This window comes from Amblyomma maculatum, chromosome 11 (genome assembly GCF_055883805.1).
Source record: "Amblyomma maculatum isolate TAMU_Amacu chromosome 11, ASM5588380v1, whole genome shotgun sequence".
NCBI classification, from domain to species: Eukaryota; Metazoa; Arthropoda; class Arachnida; order Ixodida; family Ixodidae; genus Amblyomma; species Amblyomma maculatum.
The window spans coordinates 100479089-100494222 of NC_139354.1; the positions used below are offsets into that span (position 1 = coordinate 100479089).

General features: G+C 43.2%; 1 long non-coding RNA gene across 3 annotated transcripts in view; it reads right to left on the reverse strand.

Moving 5' to 3' along the window:
• Nucleotides 1–11427, reverse strand: part of LOC146174496 (uncharacterized) — a 32446-nt gene extending 21019 nt beyond the window's left edge. Inside the window, exons 1-3 of one of the 3 annotated variants that reach the window (XR_014701821.1) lie at nucleotides 11294–11427; nucleotides 4349–4430; nucleotides 2344–2439 (exon numbers count right to left, since the gene is read on the reverse strand). This is a non-coding gene — a long non-coding RNA (uncharacterized LOC146174496). Of the gene's footprint in view, nucleotides 1–2343; nucleotides 2440–4348; nucleotides 4431–6931; nucleotides 7036–11293 lie in introns of those variants that run through there. The other 2 variants (XR_014701819.1, XR_014701820.1) reach the window with 2 other exon arrangements.
• Between the last annotated feature and the right edge of the window lie 3707 nt (nucleotides 11428–15134).

Below are 15134 nucleotides of genomic sequence, written 5' to 3' on the forward strand. Positions count from 1 at the left end.
CTACCTTTCTACCTTTCCTGTCTAGGTCATCAATCATTATTTGCTGTTCATCCCCCGAGTTACTTAGCAAGGCAATGTCATCCGCCAATCGCAGATTACTGAGGTATTCTCCATCTACGCTTTTTTTCTAACTGCTCCCATTCCATGTCTCTGAATACTTCCTCTAAGCAAGCTGTGAATAGTACTGGGGAGTCTTCTTGCCCAGCAACTTTCTTTATGGGAATTTTGTTACTTTCTTTATACAGAACTCTGGTTGGTGTGCAGCCACTATAAATACCTTTCAGCACTTTCACGTACGGCTCGTCTACCCCCTGATTTCGCAATGCCTGCATCACCGCCGAGGTTTCTACTGAGTGAAATGCTTTTTCGTAACCACTGAATGCTATGTATAAGGGCTCGTTATATTCCGAGCATTTTTCTATCACCTAGATTATGGTACGGATATGATCGATAGTAGAGTACCGTTTCCGAAAACCTACTTGATCCATTGCTTGATTGCAGTCTAAGATTGTCCTTTACCTTAGTAAATACCTTATACGTAAAAGACAGTAAGCTGATTGGTCTGTAATTCTTAAGATCCTTAGCGTCTCTTTTCTTTTGATTTAGGATAATGGTAGCATTCTTTCATGGTTCCGGTACCGTCGATGACACCAGGCACTACGTATACATGGTGGCCAGTTTTTCATGCACGATATCCCCCCCGTCCTTCAACAAATCTGTAGTTATCTGATCCTCTCCAGCTGATTTCCTCCCCTTTCCATTGTTCCTAATGCTCTCTTGTCCTCGTCCTTCCTCACTGGTGGAACGTCTGACTGTTATTCCCTACCGCCAATCTCATTACGGTCCTGACTACTTTGGCTGCTGTAGAGATCTGTATACAACTCCTCGGCTACTTTGAGTCTCTTGTCCATATTCGCGATGACGTGGCCCACCTTGTCCCTTAGCGCATACATCTGGTTTATGGCTATGCCCAATTTCTTCTTTACCGCTTTAAGGCTTCTCCCGTTCTTTACAGCATGCTTAATTTTCTCCATGTTATACTTCCTTATATCAGCCGCCTTGCGCTTATTGACTAGCTTTGATATCTGGGCAATTCTATCTGGTCTGTTGGATTTAAAGTTTTCATACTCTGGCGTTTCTTAACCAAACCTTTCTTCTTGTCATACAGCTTACCGGTATCCTCTCTAACTATTCTTTCGCCTACTTCTACAGCGCACTCAGCAATGATATCTTTGAAATTACTGTTCATTGCTTCTAGGGTAATGTCGCCATCCTCGATTAGAGCTGAATATCTATTCTCTTGCGAGATCCTGAACTCTTCTGCCCCCCCCCCCTCCTCCCCTCTAATTTGTTGATGGGTTTCTTTGTTTCTAATCCGTTGCATTCTTTCTTCAGATTTAGGCCAATTTGGGACCTTATCATCCTGTGGTCACTGCATCGCACTTTCCCGATTACCTCTACATCTTGCATAATGGCGGGGGTTGAACACAGTATGAAGTAAATTTCATTTTAGTCTCCCCGTTTGGACTTTTCCATGTCCATTCCCGGTTCTTCCGTTTGCTGGATAAAGTATTCATGATTCTTAACTTATTACGCTCTGCAAACTCAACCAGTAACTGGACAACGCAGAGAGCTATGGAACACAAAATGGTAGGGGTAGCATTAAGAGATGGGAAGCGTGCAGATTGGGGGTAAAAAAAATAACTCAAGTTACTGACATTCTAGGGGAAATCAAGAAGAAGAAATGGGCATGGGTAGAACATGTAGTGCGAAGAGAGGATAACCGATGGTCGCTTAGGGTAACAAACTGGATTCCAAGGGAAGGAAAGCGTAGCATGGGGGCGGCAGAAAGTTAGGTGGGCGGATGAGGTTAGGAAGTTCGCAAGGATCAAGCGGATGCAACTAGCACAGAACCGGGTAAATTGGAGAAATATGGACGAGGCCTTCGCCCTGCAGTGGGTATATTCAGGCTGATGATGATTATGATAAACCTGTTTATGCTGCATACAGGACTGATCACACAAGTACGATGTTTATACCGGATAATAAAGCACCGGTAAAAACCGTTTTGATGCCATACTGGGATTTTTCACAAAAGCTATTACATACATGATACCGTTCTTGAAGTCAGCTCTGCCTCAATATAATACAACCTTTACAGGCACTCAGATAGGATCGACTAAACAATCACCCTTACAACACGTGGTGGGTTCTCATTGCAGAGAGCTGTTCAGGATGTTATACCCCATGGTAGCAGACCTGAAGTAAATTACAAAAGCGTCCGGTTGTCTCTAAATTCAGGAATAGTTAATCTTTTTCGGAGTCTCAAAAATACGCACATACCTTAGGATTAGGCTTTGGAAACAGAGCAGCAATCCAAGAGCGTACAACAGGTTATTCTTCATTGTTAACTTTGCTTTAGCCACTGTAGTATTCGTGCTGAAATGACAGCAAACAACCGTACGGCAATGCTCTCATTCGAATTGAAATTTATTCTTCAACAAAACGCTGTTCTTAGGGCGTTAAACAGCACGGCGGAACATGAGCTCCTTGTGCACAAAGCATCACAACAGCGTTGGCTATGGCGATACACACATCAACACACATGTAAGGCACCTACATCAAGTTCGAGAGCAAAAAAAAAAACAACTTAAGATTACGTATCTATGAAAAGGGAGATAATTATGATATAAATACTTCGCGCAAAAAATTTCATTGTGTTCCTTTTATGTAACTCAAAACGAGTGACCTAATCGCCCGCTGAAAGCCAAGATGTGAAGAAAATGACCTCACTGCACAGAAAAAAACGACGAAGGCTTCTTAGTTCGCCATCTGATGGGGCGCTCACTTGAACATATGGCTCCCTTGATCGGACCAGATATCGTTCTTTGCAACACGATCGCTCTGCGTCACTGGTCGCGTATCGTCCCCCAGACAACCCAATAAAACCCTTTTCAACAATTATACTACCAGTTTACCCATTTCGAATTCGCAATACAACGCTCGTTACCGGCGGCGCCAGTAAAGGTTCACTGTTATAACTTCATGTAGAGACTAGAAACGATGTTCCGCCTACTCTCAAACACTGACTGTCGTGGCATAGGAAAGTGAGAAGAGACGATGTCTGAGGTGATATACAAAATTTGAAGATGACAAGTTTAAAAATAATTGTATTCGTTCATTGAAGCACTTGCACTTTTCAAAGGGGCTTAAGACTCTGAAATGATGATTAAAGAATGATTGCTTCAACATGATTCTGACGTGAGCGTTCGGAATGAAAATATTGGTCAAGTTTTGTTTCTAGCAGCATGTCTTAGAACGCAAAACGCAGACGCTTATGCTATGGTTAAATAACTAGCTAAATCTTGGCTCCTTTCATTAAAAAGCTTTATATACATGTGTCACTTGTCGCGCCTGTAAATTCCTTCTGATTGCTTTCCTGCGGTTTCGAGAAAAGAATACATTATTGATTGCAATCGATTTATTCAAGTAAAAAGGTGAATAGATATCTTTTCTCTTCGGTATTGCAGTAGTTAGGGCGCTCTACTACTGTGCCCAAGAATGCGGCGTAGAATCTCGGCCACGGCAGGCGATTTTCGATGGAGGTGAAAAGCAAGGCTATCATGTACTGGACAGTATCATCTGCCGTGAGAAACTGCTGGTCGTCCAAATTTCCGGGGCCTTGCACTATGGCACCTCACATAGCCTAAGTTGCTTTTGAAAGTTAAATGCCACAAATAAATATGTCGTTGTGAAATCTTCGGTGTACGCTCTGATGGGAAATCTATCTACCAGAGCTACCTCATGTTACTTTTTTGTAGTCATGATCGGTAGTCGAGAATATATTACGGTACTACCAACGCGAGAGCGGCTTAAGGTTGTGCATTTTTGCATCTGAGAGATATCAGAATTCTAAGAGAAGCCGTGAGTGGAACAAAGACCGAAGTATATCCAATTGAGTAAGTGGCTGAACCCATGTCTTGTGCCTGAATATGCAATAAACAAGTTACTCGTGTGATCCTTGTGCTTTATTTGGCATAAAAATTACTTCACATTTCTTCCATATCTACAGCGCGATAAACGGGAAAAGAGAACACAATAACGACAAACACAGCGCTGTGTTCTCTTGTCCTGTTTATCGCGCTGTAGATATGGAACATCGTCACCAACTCGCCCAACAATTGACCTTGTCGAACTGCACATTTCTGCATTGTTCCATAATCACTATGAACTGAACTCTTCTCTGAGTTCGTAGGCAGCATTGGAAATGTAAGCTACGATTAAGATGACTGCCTATACCCTATTGCAAAATCCAGTGCCACTGGGTCCCAGCGCCCCAGCGCCATACCTGATTATGGTCTCATGACGCTGGAAACTGGGTGCACTGTGTCGCGGCATACGGCACGCTCCGCACTGGCGGCACTGTTCGTCTGCAAAAAACAAGGCCCAGAATAAGAATTAAAAGGTAAAAAGTAACAAAGCAAGTTAGGTACATCAAAAAAACCCTAAAAAGTAAAAAAAAAACAAAAAAACAGTGGCACCTAGCGCGCTCCGAATATGGTTACCTGGGCACCTTTACTAAATAACTAGCTCGCTACATTAACCACTCGGCCACGCCGTCTTCTTGTTTTATTTATTGCCTGACCTTTGCAAGACAACGTGATAGCGAAACATATTATAGAGAATGCACAGATGACATGCGGAAAAGTGCAAATAAGTGGAAAGGAACTGGTCTAACAATTTTTGCAAGAGCCACAGTGTGCAACCTCTTCTTCATTTTTAGGCTGTGGTATGTGATGCAAGTTTAACACTGTGCAAGATAGAGTGTGCAGAAGCTGCATATGATCTTCGCGGTTTTTGTGTGGCCTTCAAAATGCGAAAAGTGCAGCCGCACGAATTTATTCAGAAGTGTCAAGGATGGCGGCGTGGGCTTAGGGCATCTTTTTTTTTTGCGGCAAATTTTTAGTAGATTTTTGTTCCTCGGCCACGCCGACAACTGGTGCCTTTCGAAATATTTCTTAATTTTATGTCATGACCGCATTTATAAGGTTGGGACTTCAGTTTTCGCAGTCTACATGCAATTGCTGCGCTCTCAGAATTACAACTTCTTGATCATTGGAGCTTTGTGCATGCTCTCACGACTTGCAACTAATGTTCTGGATGCCTATGCGCGCTATTTTGGGCACTGGAATCCTTTTAACACGTGGAGTATGACAACGCTGGCCAATTTGCCAACGCCGGCTCTTCGGTGGTGCTCTGCTACCATGGGCGTAAGTTTCGCTGAACACGGAGCTTTAGTACAAACCTTTAAGGAAAAATGTGCGACCAAGCTTAAATACCTGCAAGCGCAGCGGCGACGACACTATTTTGCGTGTAGCTAAACCTTATTTGCATGTAAACATTTCGGGAAGCGTTGCGATGACAGAGGGCTCGGCTGCTTTATACGCAGAGTAAGAAGCAGCGCAAAAGCTTGAGAAACACGCAAAATATTACGCATTACATGCGCTGTATGTTGTTTTTTCTCTCATGGGCCCATCGCTCGATAAACTACTCTCTTCCTCATTTTATTTTTTCTTTCTGCTGTTTATACTGGGCAATGGTGCAGGCTACGCTCGCCTGCGACTGAGCCAGCATTGAATATTTTGGCAGTAATCATTGTGTTACAGTGCCCTTAAGATCAGCTGTGAAGTTTGTTATGCATAGTATCCCACATTATTCAATTCCAGCTTTAGTTTTACGTTAATCGCCAGTGTGTCATGAGATATCAGAGGCGCGGCGGTCGGGGACTCTCTCGAAACGACCTAACGAAACATGGAAACTCTAGAAAAAGATACTGCATTTATTTTCTTACAGATGCGCAACGACTTCGCAGCAAAAAGCGCTTGCTTGAACGATATTTATCACATGCGCCCCGGTGGTCGATTGCGAGTGCGCTGTTGCCATGTCGCCCCTGAGGGATGCTACTCCGGTCGACGCGAGAGGCCGCACCGGCTAACTGAGGTACTGAGACCGGTGCGGCCCCAGCGCTTCTCCCAATCGATCGCGGATGCCAGTGACACACTGAGCGTCAGAAAGCTAATCCCAGCGTTTTTCTCCCATCGTACCAGTGCAACCAGTGTCTTCCCGTTACTGCTCCAGTGAATATTGCAGACCTCCAGCATGCCCAGCAGATCCAGTGCAAAACCAGCTCCAAAATCGTACTTGGTTCGCACTGGAAGACACTGAAAAACGCTGGTTTTTGCCATAGGGTATCTATTTCATCTGAAGCAGGTTTACTATCTATCCTGACGATTCCACATTAGCTACTATCTTATTTTTTGCACACGGTAAGGCTAGTTCAGTCTATATCGCTCTAGACCTATTTGCATTGCGCGTTTACGTCACAGGTACTATAGACAGATCTAGATAGAAACGTTTTACGGTAAAATAAACTCGCAAACATAATTACAAATTACATTCTACGGCGCACTCGTCCTGTATCTAAGGTCACCTTTGATAGTGAAAGTTGAATCGAAGCTTACGCTTAAGTCTGGATGAGAATTTCGGTCACTGGTTTAGAAACTCTCTGCATATCCGTTACGAGTACTAACACACCCACAGACCAGGCCTCGGATTTGAAAGCTCATGTCTTGATGACAGCGCAAGGATACCAATCACATTTATTGATTATTTGAGAGCGCCGTGTGTGAATGCGGCGGTACAGTACTCGATTGTTTATTGTTGAGTGTGCACGTGACTACAATGCTGCTCTTTTCAGAGCCTCAGTGCGGCCGGCCCATATACGCATCGTGGAAACGTGACAGGACGTGTGCAGCACTTTATTCAATGTTCCTTTGTATTTTCGCAATGTTTCCTCGACGAACGGACAATTCTGACTTAAAGCGCTTATAAGATTGGCCATCGCGTGCATTCACTCTAAGACAAGACGTACCTGTACAGGCAGGCAATTGATGTAAGCATCAACTGTCTTCCATGTATTGCCCACTGCCTGTCTGGAGAGACGTCCTATTGCGTGCTGCGGTAAAGAAAGTTCGCCTGCAGGGCCATTGGAAAAAGTTCTCTAATCTTAAGATTTTTCGTTTTCATATCTTTTGCTCTCTTATAGCAAGTGTTTTGCCAGAAATGGAAATATATTTTTCAATATCTACGGCAGTGCGTGCCGCGCCTGTCGAAACATTCTTATGTTCTGTGTACAAATTTTAAAATAGAAAACGACCTTCAACAATGTCTACGACCTATCCAGTGAACCTTATGCTTGTAGAAAAACGCAGAATAGCGTCTTATAAACCTAGGTAAAAAGAAAAGACACTTTTTAGATTTTTATAACCTCTCCTGCATCATTCAGCTTGCCAGTTACACCAGCCTACTCAGTGCAACGGTTATCAAAAGAAGTGACGCCCCCCAAAATAACCGTGGTCATATTTGCAAGATCAGCGGTTGCTTATTTAAACACTAACTCCAATTAGTTTTCTTCATACTGGCTTAGGCCAAATACACCAAGATGGTATTGTCGAACTTCGCCCACGGCAGCGTGTTGCTAAATCCTAAGGAAGCTTATTAACTAACCGAACATGCTAGCTTGGGCACGGCAGTTCCGCAGTTCGCACAGTTCGGCAGTTCGGCAGTTCGCGCAGTTGTGTCTGCCGGTAGTCAAGCTGGTGGCGAGGATATAGTGATCGCTACCCAGGTGTTGGTCCGTATTACTCCAATTTGGTCTATCTGCATTTTTTGCTAGCACAAGGTCTGGGCAGGCATCTCGAGAGACTTGCCCAATCTGGTTTGGACCGCAGGGTCTCTTAGGAGCGTGAGTCTCTCTTGGGTTTTTCATTATCACCATTATCATCAGCCTGACTATACCAACTGCAGGGTGAAGGCCTCTCCCATATTTCTCCACTTAACCCGGTTCTGTGCTAGCTGCATCCACTTGACCCCTGCGAACTTTTTAACCTAATCCGCCCACCAAACTTTCTGCCACCCCCCGCTACGCTTTCCTTCCCTCAGAATCCATTTTGTTACCCTAAGCGACCATCGGTTATCCTCTTTTCGCACTACATGTTCTGCCCATGCCCATTTCTTCTTGATTTCCACTAGAATGTCGGTAACTTGAGTTTTTTATCTGACCCACTCTGCACGCTTCCTATCTCTTAGTGTTACCTCTACCATTTTCCGTTCAATAGCCTTCTGGGTTGTCCTCAACGCAAGTAAAACCCTCTTGGTCAGCCTCCACGTTTCAGCCCCTTAGGTGTGTACAGGTAAGATGCAACTGTTCTCTACTTTCCACTTGAGCGATACCGGTAAGCTGCTAGTCATAATCTGCGAGTGCTTCTCAAATGCGCTTCTTCCCAGTCTTATTCTTGTTATTTCCTTTTCATGCTCAGGATCTGCGGATACTACTTCTCCTAAGTAGACATATTCGCCTACTATTTCCAGTGCTTTGCTACCTAACGTAAACTGCTGGTCCTTCCGTAGGCTGTTGAACATTACCCTAGTATTCTGCATATTGATTTTTAAGCCTATCTTTCTACCTATCCTGCCTAGGTCATCAATCATTATTTGCAGTTCATCCCCCGAGTTACTTAGCAAGGCAATGTCATCAGCAAATCGCAGGTTACTGAGGTATTCTCCATCTACCCTTATCCCTAACTGCTCCCATTCCAAGTCTGAATACTTCTCCTAAGTAAGCTGTGAATAGTACTGGCGAGATCATGTCTCCTTGCATAACATCTTTCTTTATGCGAATTTTGTTACTTTCTTTATTCAGAACTATAGTTGCTGTGCAGCCATATATAAACCTTCCAGCACTCACGTACGGCTCGTCTGCCCCCTGATTTCGCAGTGCCTGTATCACCGCCGAAATTTCAACTGAGTCAAATGCTTTTTCGTAATCAATCAATGCTATGTATAAGGGCTGGTTGCATTACGAGCAATCTTCGATCACCACGTTGATTGTATGGATATGATCGATAGTAGAGTACTGTTTCTGAAAATCTGTTTGATCATTTGCTTGATTGCAGTATCAGGTTGTCCTTATTCTATTTGCGATTACCTTAGTAAATACCTTATACTTAACAGACAGTAAGCTGATTGGTCTGTAATTTTTAAGATTCTTAGAGTCCCCTTTCTTATGATTGAGGATAATGTTTGCATTCTTCCATGGTTCCGGTACTGTCGATGACACCAGGCACTGCGTGTAAGGGTGGAAAGTTTTTGTAGCACGATATCCCCCCTGTCTTTTAACAAAGCTGTAGTTATCTGATCCTCTCCAGCTGATTTCCCCCTTTTCATAGTTTGTAATGCTTTCTTGACCTCGTCTATTGTCACTGCTGGAACGTCTGACTATTTTTCTCTACCGTCAATCTCATTACGGTCCTGACTACTTTGGCTGCTGTAGAGATCTGTATAGAACTCCTCGGCTACTTGGACTATCTTGTCCATATTCGTGATGACGTTGCCCGCTTTGTCCCTTATCGAATATATCTGATTTTTGCGTATGCCCAAATTCTTCTTTACCACTTAAGGCTTTCCCCATTTTTTACAGCATGCTTAATTTTCTCCATGTTATACTTCCTTATATCGGCCACCTTGCGCTTATTGATTAGCTTTGATATCTTGGCCAATTCTATCAGGTCAGTTGGATTGAAAACTTTAATACTCTGGCGTTCCTAAATCAAATCTTTCGTCTCCTTAGACAGCTTACCGGTATCCTCTCTAACTATCCTGCCGCCTACTTCTACAGCGCACTCAGTAATGATATCTCTGAAATTACTGTTCATTCCTTCTAGAGCAATGTCGCCATCCTCGGTTAGAGCTGAATATCTATTCTGTAGCGAGATGCTGAACTCTTCTGCCCTCCCCCTCACCGCTGTATTTATAGGTAAAGCTTAATTGTACACGAGGCAGGATTTCCCAATCAGCTGCCATATTGCATCTTGGATACGCCCCCTCGTAGTTATACTCGAGCTCGGGCAACATTACATGGCCATACGGAACACTAGAACTTATTAAGTGCTGTGAACTGCAGCACCTAAAAGATGGCAAGCGCACAAACGTTTGCGTTTCTTACAGGAGCCGTAAAAACCTACCCAAAAAGCAGCAAGGAGTAAGCGTTCTTAGGGGGGGCAAAAGTCAATGTTGTTGTGGATGTAGGAAGAAAGAAAAGAAAATGCACAGGCCTGCTACTGGCTCTGTAGCTGTCCCACCTCCGCTAAAAAGGGCATATGAAGAGATTGGCGCGCAATTTCGTAGTACGGAAGACCTAAAAAGGGGAAACAAGAAGTGAATTATTGTTACATCAAGAATGTGACATCATGCAACCGGAAGTAGAGCCGAAAAAGAGCATAGCAAGGGATTGGCACTCAATTTGGAAGAATCAAACACTACAGTAGTTATTTAAGGCAGACAATTAGGATGGCATCAAGGGTCTGACATCACGCCGCAGGAAGTAGAGCCAAAAGAGGGCAGAGGAAGTGATTGGCGCGCAATTTGAAAGTACCGAAGTCTAAAATGGGTAAACAAGAAGTGGAATAATGTGACGTCAATAATGAGACATCACGCAATCGAAAGTAGTGCCGAAAATTGCATAGGAAAAGATTGGCGCGCAATTAGAAAGTGCCAAAGAGTAAAATGAGTAAACAAGAAGGGAATGAAGCAAGTAGAAGCAACGAACAGTAGCATCCGTCTTTTGGACTACTCCAATGCAGGTAGAGCAGTGCTCTAATGTTTTTTTGGTTAAACGGTACAGCGCAAAAAAAGGTAATTATTAAAAAGAACAAATGAAGCTTTGTACATTTTTGATAATTAAAAATACATCTACAGGAATTTTCGCCTATAACTTGTAAAGCGTGAAGCTAATCATATATAGAGGCTTACAAAGTATACAGAAAGCGTGCAGTCAATATTATGCTACATCCGCACGATCCCCCTTTGATAAAAACGCTCAGTGCTCTTAAATTGATATTCACAACCACAATAGAAGGCACTAAAGATATCTTTGTCTGACAGGCATCCTAACGGCACTGCTCTATAGCACGTGCTGACTGCAGAAACACCATTACTAGTAAGTACACAAAACATTATAGGTCATGTCAGGATTTAAACTATTACACTATTCTAAAGCCGGAAATGCAGATTGCGGTGCTTAGGCTCTCTCTCGCTCTCCTTACACACACACACACACACACACACACACACACACACATATATATATATATATATATATATATATATATATATATATATATATATATATATATATATATATATACACATATATTCAAATCAGAAAGGTACTCACAGTTAGATTATGAGTGTCGAGCGTAAGTAGAATTCGTTGGTTCTCTGTATTATATAAACGTGGGCAACCTCCCACTCTACTGGCTTTATGGAAACGCGGCTGTTTGGAAGAAGCTACTTATATAGCAACATCAACAAAGTTGTCTTCGAGTTTTTTGCTCCTGTCAAAACGTTCAACCACACAATACATACAATAATCTCATACTTCTATCTCTCCGAGCAGCGGATGCTTAAGAGCTCCGCTCAACACACACACACACACACACACACACACACACACACACACACACACACACACACACACACACACACACACACACACACACACACACACACACACACACACACACACACACACACACACACACACACACACACACACACACACACACACACACACACACACACACACACACACACACACACACACACACACACACACACACACACACACACACACACACACACACACACACACACACACACACACACACACACACACACACACACACACACACACACACACACACACACACACACACACACACACACACACACACACACACACACACACACACACACACACATATATATATATATATAAAAGAAAATGAGAGAGAGTGACAGGCGACGGTAGATTTTCTTCTGTATTGTTTACTTCAGCAAATAGATTATTCAATCCTGACAAAACAACAAAAAAACTTGAGATCTACGCGAACAGAGCTCAGCGGCTTTGAATTCAAACAGGAGACCCCACCGATTCGAAACATATAGAAAAAAACATTATTCCTGCTGAGTGATTTTCGCCGCGTTTATGCCCTTGGTCTGCGAGACATTGTGCATGCAGATCGTTCATGGATGTAGCGCTCCTAGAAGCCTGTAAAGATATACACAACGCAATATACCTACACTTCTCTTCTCTTCGTGTGTGTTGAACGGCTTGCCTATGCTCAAACGCCGAGGAGTTGCAGTGGCGCTATGACGTGCATGATCCCTGCAACACTGCCCATGTTGGTTCTAATTTGGCGAGCGGGCAGCAGGCATTTCGAAATTATGCTTCGCACATCAGAGCTTAAGCGTGGTGCAGGTGCTTCTCTCGAACGCACATGCCTGCAAAATGGGGAACAGAAACCCGGACGCTTTTACATTATTGCTGATCGTATTTCGGTGGTGCGTTTTAAGCCAACCTCTTCGCGCATTCGAGAAACGGGTTGTAATGAATATAGTTATAGGTGGTGGGTTTAATGCTAAACATTCTGGAGCATAAAGGTGGTTGTCTCCTTGAACCGACGTAAAGGCAGATATCAAAACAACCACCATTATAGAGAAAAACACCAAAAATGAGGCTAGTCAGCATTGCTAAATTTGAGTCCAACTGTCCGAATACGGTACGAATATCTCGAAAATGTGAGGCCATCAAAGTTTTTAATATCACCCACTCCACCACTACGGCGTCTCTCATGCCCAGAGGCGCTTTTGGAAGTTTAAACTTTATAATACAAACAAGATATATCGCCACTAACCATTCAAATTTTAAGTTTTTCTTCACCGCTTGTATGGCGCAAGGCCAATTTAATTTCACAGTCCAATTTTGTGCGCAAAGTAGCGTGAAAAGCGCCTTTCTCAGTTTAGTTACAACGCGAGATGCGCAGAGATTAGTATTGAACCAGTGTAGTCAAGAAAAACTATTTTCTTATTTTATTGGAATTTCCCCCTATACCTTGCCTAGTTTATTTAGATGTTTCTGCGCTGACAGTAAATTTAGCACTGCAATATGAAACAGGCACCATCTAATGGACTATAGCGAAGCATGTTTGCGGTTACCGCAACACCGAAATTTTTAGCTTTTTTTTTTCTTTTTTGCGTTAGCAAGTAAGCCGAACAAACAGCCCATTCGCTTCAACGCCAGTCTCTTTGCCATTGCAACCTACACGTGACATCCAGGCTCGGGAGGCAAGCGTCCTCTCCATAGTGTATGCTTCTGTTTGAACTCGGCACTGGTATTTTTTTAGGGGGAGGCTGTTCCTTGCAAGGTCGGCAAAAACTGTCTGTTTGACGCCTCACATGAGAAACGGAACGTTCATTTCCATGGAGGTGTCCCAAACTGCACGATGAAAAATGAGCTTCATTGCTTCTATCTCCATATGCTTCATTGCTTCTAGCGTGCTCTCTTCTCTAACCCGGTCATTGAGACAGGAGAGCGCGATATGGCAATATCGGATAAGTCTGGCACTAATCTTGCTGTGCACTGCAAAGGCTGCGTTGATTGTAGAGACCAAAAATGTCCGGCTGACCTCCACAATATTAAGGTTATGAAAAAGATGAAGGACAAGTTAGCAAAAGAAATATGTGAAGCATATGCAATCTGCGACTTGGGAGACCAATGTGTCAGTATGCCATCAGTGGTTTTGTTGAAGAAATACTTGTAATTTTTGCTCGAACCGGCAGATGTTCAAGACAAGGAAGACGGCTGCAGACGTGAAATGAAGGGAGATGTGCGGATTCTTGTTAATATAGTTGCCAGTGCAGCGGTGTCCTTGTATGTGGGTGTGTGCTTCTTATGCTTTTTGTTGTTATCTGGTCTGCTGCCTTCTTTTAAGAGAAGTGTGACAGATTGTGCGCATTTTACATTCTGTTAAACAATATTAATGGCACGCTTCAGAACTAAAGTGGAAGATGTGGCCATACATGGTGCTCGCTGCAGAGACAATAATTCGTGAATAATGCAACCGCCCACATCGAACTGCCGGGTAAGATGTGCAGTAATCCATAATTCACACATTCACATAGAAAACATCATATTTTGATGTAGTTAGCATATATACGCCTGTTTTGATAGTCCGGATTTCTAGCCGATCGTCCCTTCGCTTTTGAGGAAGGCTTCACGCGGATCTAGCTCACCCTCATTTTCCTTTGAAACATACTGCTAGAAATTCAATGAGAACCTTGATAACTTTGGCTATAGCGATTTCAAGTAAGTTTAAGGTATTCGCGAAGGTTCTTTCTCGTCTGCTGCTTGTGGCATTAGTCTCTTCGCCGCGCCAGGTTTCTATGGGCCCAAGCGCTGCCTCCCAAAATGTCCCAACAACTTAATGCCTCTCTTCCTTTCTCCGACCACAAAGCTTCCTTCAAAACAGCCCACAACTGTTAGCGGAGTGTTTCCTGAAGGAATTCAAAAATAAAATAGTTGTCTGTCTCTGTACATACACGTCTTGCTTCGAATCGTTGCCTCAATATATCGAAAAAGATAAAACAGCTGAGGAGCTGCGCTCAAATTTCGCCTTAAAAAGAAACATATTTGCCGGCAATTTTTTATTGAAAGTCTGCCATATCCACTTGTGACATTCCGTGCTCAATTTATTCCACAGCTTCGTCTGCTTTCCTAACTTGCATTACACTCTCACACCTTCAGCCCATTTTCTTTTGTTTTGGTTCTAACAAAGAAGGAGAAGTCGACTATTTTATTACAGAAGGAAAAATGTTTGGGCGTGTTGGTTCATCGTCAATACAGCGAAGCGCTCAAAAGCACAAAGGACGAGGAGGGGACAGGACAACAGCGCACTTTCAACAAATGTTTATTGCGGTTGCGGAGCATATATATATACACTTCAGAATAACAAAGAAAGAAGGAAAAACATGAGCACGTGCCGCTTAAGCTAAGAAATCCAGCTCAGTTTTTGATAGAGCCACCCACGGTTTGCTGACGCATTCATCCCCTGATCGTGCTATCTGCGATGCTTCCTCTCCCTAGTTAGGCTGATACGATGGCGATACAAAGCAATAGTTTTGTCGAACAAAGGCTGGCAAGGTGTCTCGCTGTCATACTTTTTGCAATGCACAAC